This window comes from Hipposideros armiger, unplaced genomic scaffold, assembly GCF_001890085.2.
Source record: "Hipposideros armiger isolate ML-2016 unplaced genomic scaffold, ASM189008v1 scaffold_306, whole genome shotgun sequence".
Taxonomy (NCBI): Eukaryota; Metazoa; Chordata; class Mammalia; order Chiroptera; family Hipposideridae; genus Hipposideros; species Hipposideros armiger.
The window spans coordinates 289,436-296,488 of NW_017731656.1; the positions used below are offsets into that span (position 1 = coordinate 289,436).

The 7,053-nt window shown below is 39.3% G+C and overlaps 2 pseudogenes; both read right to left on the reverse strand.

Moving 5' to 3' along the window:
- Positions 1–4,725, reverse strand: part of LOC109391931 (small glutamine-rich tetratricopeptide repeat-containing protein beta pseudogene) — a 24,088-nt pseudogene extending 19,363 nt beyond the window's left edge.
- A 429-nt stretch (positions 4,726–5,154) lies between these two features.
- On the reverse strand, positions 5,155–6,841 carry LOC109391935 (elongation factor 1-alpha 1 pseudogene; annotated as a pseudogene).
- Positions 6,842–7,053: the final 212 nt, after the last annotated feature.

Sequence of the window (7,053 nt, forward strand, 5' to 3'; positions counted from 1 at the left end):
TCGGCCGGCCCTTCTTGGTTCTTTATATGCCTCATAATTTTCTACTGTATCCTGAATATTTTGAATGTTAAACTGTTGAAATTTTGGATTCTGTTTTTTCCCCCTGATTAATGTTGTCTTTGTTTTAGTGGGTGATTTTTTTTTTGACAGGGGAGACTGGGCTTGAACTCCAAACATCAAACTCAGTTCAGATTGGATTGAAATGTGTCTATGGGCCGAACATACCCATGAGCTGTCAGTTTACAGTCTCTAGTCTAGAGTTAGATGGTCTTTAGCTGAGATGTTTTTAGTCTGTTCCATACTTGCCAGATTCAGAAGTCAGTCAGAAATGTGGGTGAACAGACTTTGGGGATCTGCTCTCTGGTTCTTTCCTTTGCAGGATTCCTCTTCAACATTCAGTTGCCTGGGTTCAATTTTCTGTTTCCATATGTCAGAGACAGTGTTTTTTTCCCCCTACAAGAATCCAAGCCAAGTGTGGACTGCAGTTAGCTTCAGGCTAAACACCACAGAAATAGGAATTTATTTGTCTCCCCTCCTCTACATGAACTTGCACTGCCAACCAGCATACACTTCTGTCCACTCTTTAGTAAGTTCAAGTAATTGCTTTTTGTTTTTTGCCCAGATTTTATATTTATTTTATTCAATGGGGGTAGAGGTAAAGAATTGTAAGGTAGGATCTTAATCTATCATACCTGAAAGGTAGAACTCTCTGTAATTTAAAAATTTTAAATGAATAATTTCAAACAAAAAATAGAAAATAGTATAATGGATTCCCATATACCCATCACCAGACTCTATCAAGATTTGCCTCACTTGTTTCATCTAAATTTTTTTTGCTTTTTCTCATTTTTCTTAAGTATTAAAGGCAAATCCCAGACACCATATAAACAAACATGAAACTTTAGTACCCAGGACATGCAAATCAGAATGTTGAAAAACATAATTTACAGGTTAAACACGTTTCTAGTTCTTTCAGGAACAATATATTTATCTAGTGTCTAAATTGAGACGAAGGAAATCAGAAAGAGAGCGGAATTACCAAAAGAGTGTGTTATGTGTTCTCCTTGACATTGTTTTTGAAAGCCTTTAAAAACTGGGTGTGTAAGTTAAAGCTGCTTTTAGCACTTCCTCGACAGCTCACCTTAGGTTTTACTAAACTTGGCAGCGTTATAGGGGTCATATTTTCACACGGATGCACTCTTCCTGAACAGAATGTATTTGACAGAAACAAGTTTTTCTCTCATGCCAGGCATTTGTGTGTCTGTTTTCCATAACAAACAGCAAGACAAAGCTCACCATTCTGGACTCACTCCCAATATTTCCAATTTATCTATGAAAACAAGACATTTATTTCATGGTTTGGAGGAGTGCCCTTTAAAAGTTAACTCTTTATGAGACCACAACATTTTCCCCTCAATAATCATTGTATCTTTTATGATTTGAATTTTGTTTGCATTTCTTTGGACATCCTCATATTAGTTGAAGAGGGAAACATTGAGTTGTTTCCAGCTGAGTTGGTAAGGGAAACATTCTCATAAGTTGTATCTCCCCACTCCTCACATAATTTAGCATTTTATTATAGTTCTTATTTGCACTATTTTTTGTGTCAGATGCTAAGTCTGATCTCCATAATCAGATTGGAAACAGCATTTGTTTCTAGGTTTTTGACAAAATCTAGAAGAGTACCAAGCTGCCAGAGTTTTGGCTGAAATAGACTGTTTTTTCAAGAGTGCATGTTTTCATACTCTATCCTTTCATAATGAACAGTGTCTGTAAAAAAAAAAAAAGGACGAATTATTATGGTAGGTTAGAATCATAGTGGAGTAAGGGAAAAAATCTTTCTAGGCTATATCTAAAGTATATATTCAAATACACCATAAACTTATCTCCACTGGTTCCAACGACACCATGTTGTGCAGCCAGTATTCTCAGTCTCCCACAGAAGTCAAAGCATCCAGTGAAAACTTGGACACTGAAAGAATGACTATTCAGTTCTTCATTCTGAAGCAAGTTGTTAGAAGGACACTGACAAAAGGACCTACTTCTAAATGGCCACATTCCTATTAGGAAGAGAAAGAAACATTTTTTTATTTGTAAAAGAACATGGATGAATTAAAATTGTTATTTTAACTGAATATAATTATGTCATCATAATCATCATCATTATCTTTGTGAACCTAAATGACTGATTTGGAATAGAATGTTAGTATGTTGTACATGTCACCTTAATTCTTTACTGTCATGCTTTCCTTTTTAAAATTTGCTTTCTTTAGCCCCTGAACTATTCAGAGATGCTATTATCATCGTTTTCAGTTCATAGGCCTACATTACTCACAGTTTGAATATAATATGAAACTAGAACAGCTATTTTGTGCTGAAATATATTTTTCCATTTTTGCTGGGAGAAAAAATATCAACCTTCTTATACACAGAAAACTGATATACAGAGATATTAGTTGATTCTGTAATACATAGGAGTGCTACTTGTACACAAAATGAGATATTTGAAAATGTTAATATGTGTATTATTCTGTGTGACTTCAGATCTCATCACTAAACTTATGAAAGTCTATTTTGAATAATGCCTGGACTAGATACAAATCAGATGCTGACATCCAAAAGAGGACAAATGGGTTCCTACATAAAGGTTGGGACAAGCACTGTAAAAATCAATTTTATATCATGGGAATATGAGTTGAAATTTATTTTTAGTCTCTTTTACTCAGGGTTCAAAATAGTCATTATGAAGCAAGGTATACTTCATGAACTAGGCCTTCTTAGCATTCACAATTGTGTGTGTATGTGTGCCTGGGTGGCTTTCAACTTTTAGTTTGAATACAAACTGAACTTTGTTGAGCATGTGTAAAAACCTTGAATTTTCTAGACCAGCGGTTCTCAACCTGTGGGTCGCGACCCCTTTGGGGGTCGAATGACCCTTTCACAGGGGTCGTCTAAGACCATCGGAAAACAAAAAGATATTTACATTATGATTCACAACAGTAGCAAAATTACAGTTATAGAGTAGCAACAAAAATAATTTTATGGTTGGTGGTCACCACAACATGAGGAACTGTATTAAGGGGTCACGGCATTAGGAAGGTTGAGAACCGCTGTTCTAGACCATTGCAGCCTGAGGAAAAAAAGGTCTTATCACTAGAAGAGCAACAAAACTAAATTTTTCTGACACTTCCCCTATAACTATTGCAGGACCTCCCCATTTAGTTCAAGGAGTTCAGAAAGAATGGGAAGGGGTGGTATATCTTAAATGGGATTGACCTTCCTCTCTATTTTTGTGTAGCTAACTCCTATTTATATATCAAGAGATGCTTAGCCCAAGAGATACCTTTGGAAAGCTTTTCCTAACCCTCATTATGATTTAGACGGCCCTCCTCTATATATTCATAAAACCTTATGCCTAACGTCCTTCTTTTTACAGTGTTGACTATGGAATTGTAATCATTGATTACTTATTTGTTGCCCTGTGCTCTTTCCATTATTTTATTCCTTCCTCCTCTCCTCCTCTTTTCCCACTCCTAAATAACCACACACATACACAACACTATGAATTCCTTACCTGTAGGGACTATGGTTTGTTGGGCTTTGAATTTCCAGCACTCAGAATGATGTATGGCACGTAGTAATGACCAACCAATATTTATTGAATGAATGTGTATGAATGAATGAATGCTTAGGAATTAGTGATATCAGCTATTACCATTTTCTTCTTTTCTTCCAGCTTCCTAGCAGGATGTATCCTGTTGCTGCTAATGCCCACTGTATTAGTAATGCCCATAACAAAATACCACAGACTGAGTATCTCAAGCAACATAAATTTATTTTCTCATAGTTCTGGAGGCTAGAAGTCCAAGATCAAGGTGTTAGCAGGGTTGGCTCCTTCTGAGGGCCCTGACGGAAGATTTGTTCCAAGCTTCTCTCCTTGGCTTGCAAATGGCCATTTTCTGCCTGTGTCTTCACATGTCTTCCCTTTATATATGGCTGTGTCCAAATTTCCTTTTCTTATGAGAGCACCAGTCATATTAGATTAGGGCCCACCCTAATGGCCTCATTTAAACTTAATTATTTCTTTAAAGACCCTATCTCCAAATGTAGTTACATTATGAGGTGAATTTTGGGGGGCACACAATTCAGCTTGTAACACTCACCAATGGTGACGCTACTAGTAATAACCATATATATTAAGCAACCATTGTTTGAGCACATATTTTGTGTCAGAAACTGTTAAGTGGTTTATATGCACATCTGTGACACATAAGGTTACCCCAATGCCTGCCACAGGCACCCATTACCATTGAATCCCACCAAAAGCACAAATATTTTGTCTATCCTGTGGTTTAGTAGTTAACCTCACTGTAGAAAGAATCGTTTCCTTCCATTGGTGTAATATCCTCCTAAGCAGGGTATAGAGAATTGCTGCTCAACACTTCTATTATAATACTCTTAAGGATTTATAGAAGCATCTCTTTCCCTTTTATTCTTTTATTGCCCTCTCCATATATGAAACCTCAGCTATGGGTCCACAGGAATTGAGCCAAGGGACCAAGCTGAATATAACCTCAGGGCTATACTCAAAACTGTACCTCCCCATCCATTCTGTTGCACTGTCTTTGTGTGCTTTGATTCCCTCTTCTTTTGGTTGGAATTTTCCACCAAGACTTACATGTAATGGATCCATAGCCAAATCTCTTCTATCGTACCTCCAGACATGCCTGATTTCTACAAAATGTATAGTCTAAGTTCTCAATGGAGACCCCAGCTAAATCTAGCTGCATATTGAGTCTTTACTATGATTTTTTTTTCTCATTAAACTTTGTTTTAATGGGTCTCAAAATTCTGTGACAGATTTTGGGTGAAGTTGTTTCCATTAAAAAGTACTGATTTTAAAAATGAACAATTTAAAAACTGCCACACACACACACACACACACACACACACACACACACACACAAAGACCAAATGGTCCACAAAACATTCTCCTTTCCTTTTGAAGGTTTTACGATGCATTGGAATCATTAACCAGTCTTTTACTATTACACTTAAATGGCCAATTGAGACAAACAGTTCTGAGACCGTTCTTCCACCACTGATTAAGAACTGGGGTGGCAGGTATTGGGGATAATATTCATTTAGCCTCTGAGCTTTCTGGGCAGACTTGGTGACCTTGCCAGCTCCGGCTGCCTTCTTGTCCACTGCTTCAATGACACCCACAGCAACTCTCTGTCTCATGTCACAAACAGCAAAATGGCCCAGAGGAGGGTAGTCAGAGAAGCTCTCAACACACATGGGCTTGCCAGGAACCATGTCAACAATGGCAGCATCACCAGATCTCAAAAACTTGGGGCCATTTTCCAGCTTTTTCCCTGAACGACGATCAGTCTTCTCCTTCAGCTCTGCAAATTTGCAAGCAATGTAAGCTGTGTGACAATCAAGCACAGGTGCATATCCGGCACTGATTTGGCCTGGATGGTTCAGGATAATCACCTGAGCAGTGAAGCCAGCTGCCTCCATTGGTGGGTCATTTTTACTGTCACCAGCTACATTACCACGACGAACAGCTTTGACAGACACATTCTTGACATTGAAACCCACATTGTCCCCAGGAAGAGCTTCACTCAAAGCTTCATGGTGCATTTCAACAGACTTTACTTCTGTTGTAACATTGACTGGAGCAAAGGTGATGACCATGCCGGGTTTGAGAACACCAGTCTCCACTCAGCCCATAGGGACAGTACCAGTACCACCAACTGTGTAGACATCCTGGAGGGGCAGGCACAAAGGTCTGTCAGTTGGACGAGTTAGTGGCAGGATGCAATTCAGAGCTTGAAGAAGCCTGGTTCCACTGTGTAGGGAAAATGGAGCCAGTCAGGCTCCCTCACCTGGCCATCCGGCGGGACTACGTAGGGCCCACGCGGGGCGAGGGGGTGGAATGAGCGCAGGCGCCGTGCACCCAGTTTATGTATATACTTATATAAGTGCCTTGGCTGTGTGCCACCTTTGTCCCTGTGTAGTATAAAACCCAGCCATTGTACCAGGTGGGTGGTACCTACAGAGTCACTAAATAAAGTATATCTCTTCTGCCTGAGGCTTTGTGTATCTTCTTCCAGCTTTCAAAGGTGTGGACACTCCCTGCCAGGATTACATCACTCTCGGACACACTGGCACTGCCCTCTTTATGGGTGACTTTCCATCCCTTGAACCCAGGCATGTTAGCACTTGGCTCCAGCATGTTGTCACCATTCCAACCAGAAATTGGCACAAATGCTACTGTGTCAGGGTTGTAGCCAATTTTCTTAATGTAGGTGCTAACTTCCTTAACGATTTCCTCATATCTCCTCTGGCTGTAAGGCAGCTCAGTGGAATCCATTTTGTTGACGCCAACAATTAGTTGTTTTACACCCAATGTGTAAGCCAGAAGGGCATGCTCACGGGTCTGCCCGTTCTTGGCAATACCTGCTTCAAATTCACCAACACCAGCAGCCACAATCAGGACAGCACAGTCAGCCTGAGATGTGCCTGTAGTCATGTTTTTGATAAAGGCTCTGTGTCCTGGGGCATCAGTGATGATTACATAATACTTGCTGATCTTGAATTTCCACAGGGAGATATCAATGGTGATCCCACGCTCACATTTAGCTTTCAGTTTATCCAAGACACAGGCATACTTGAAGGAGCCTTTTCCCATCTCAGCAGCCTCCTCAAATTTTTCAATGGTTCTTTTGTCGATTCCACCACATTTGTAGAGCAGATGACCAGTAGTGGTAGACTTGGCAGAATCTACGTGTAAAATGACAACAATATTGATGTGTGTCTTTTCCGTTCCCATTTTGGCTTAGATTTAGCAGTGGTTTTCAATACACCTGTGTTCCGACTGCAAACCCATTGTGAAAAAGTTCTTTACTATGATTTTTTTCTTTTTCTTTTTTTCTTTTTACTATGAATTTTAAAGAAATTTTACTTATGCAGTTGTTTTTCCATTTTAAATATATTGTGAGAGGCGATGAAGGGGTAACTTTCTTAAATCTGTAAACATTTTAG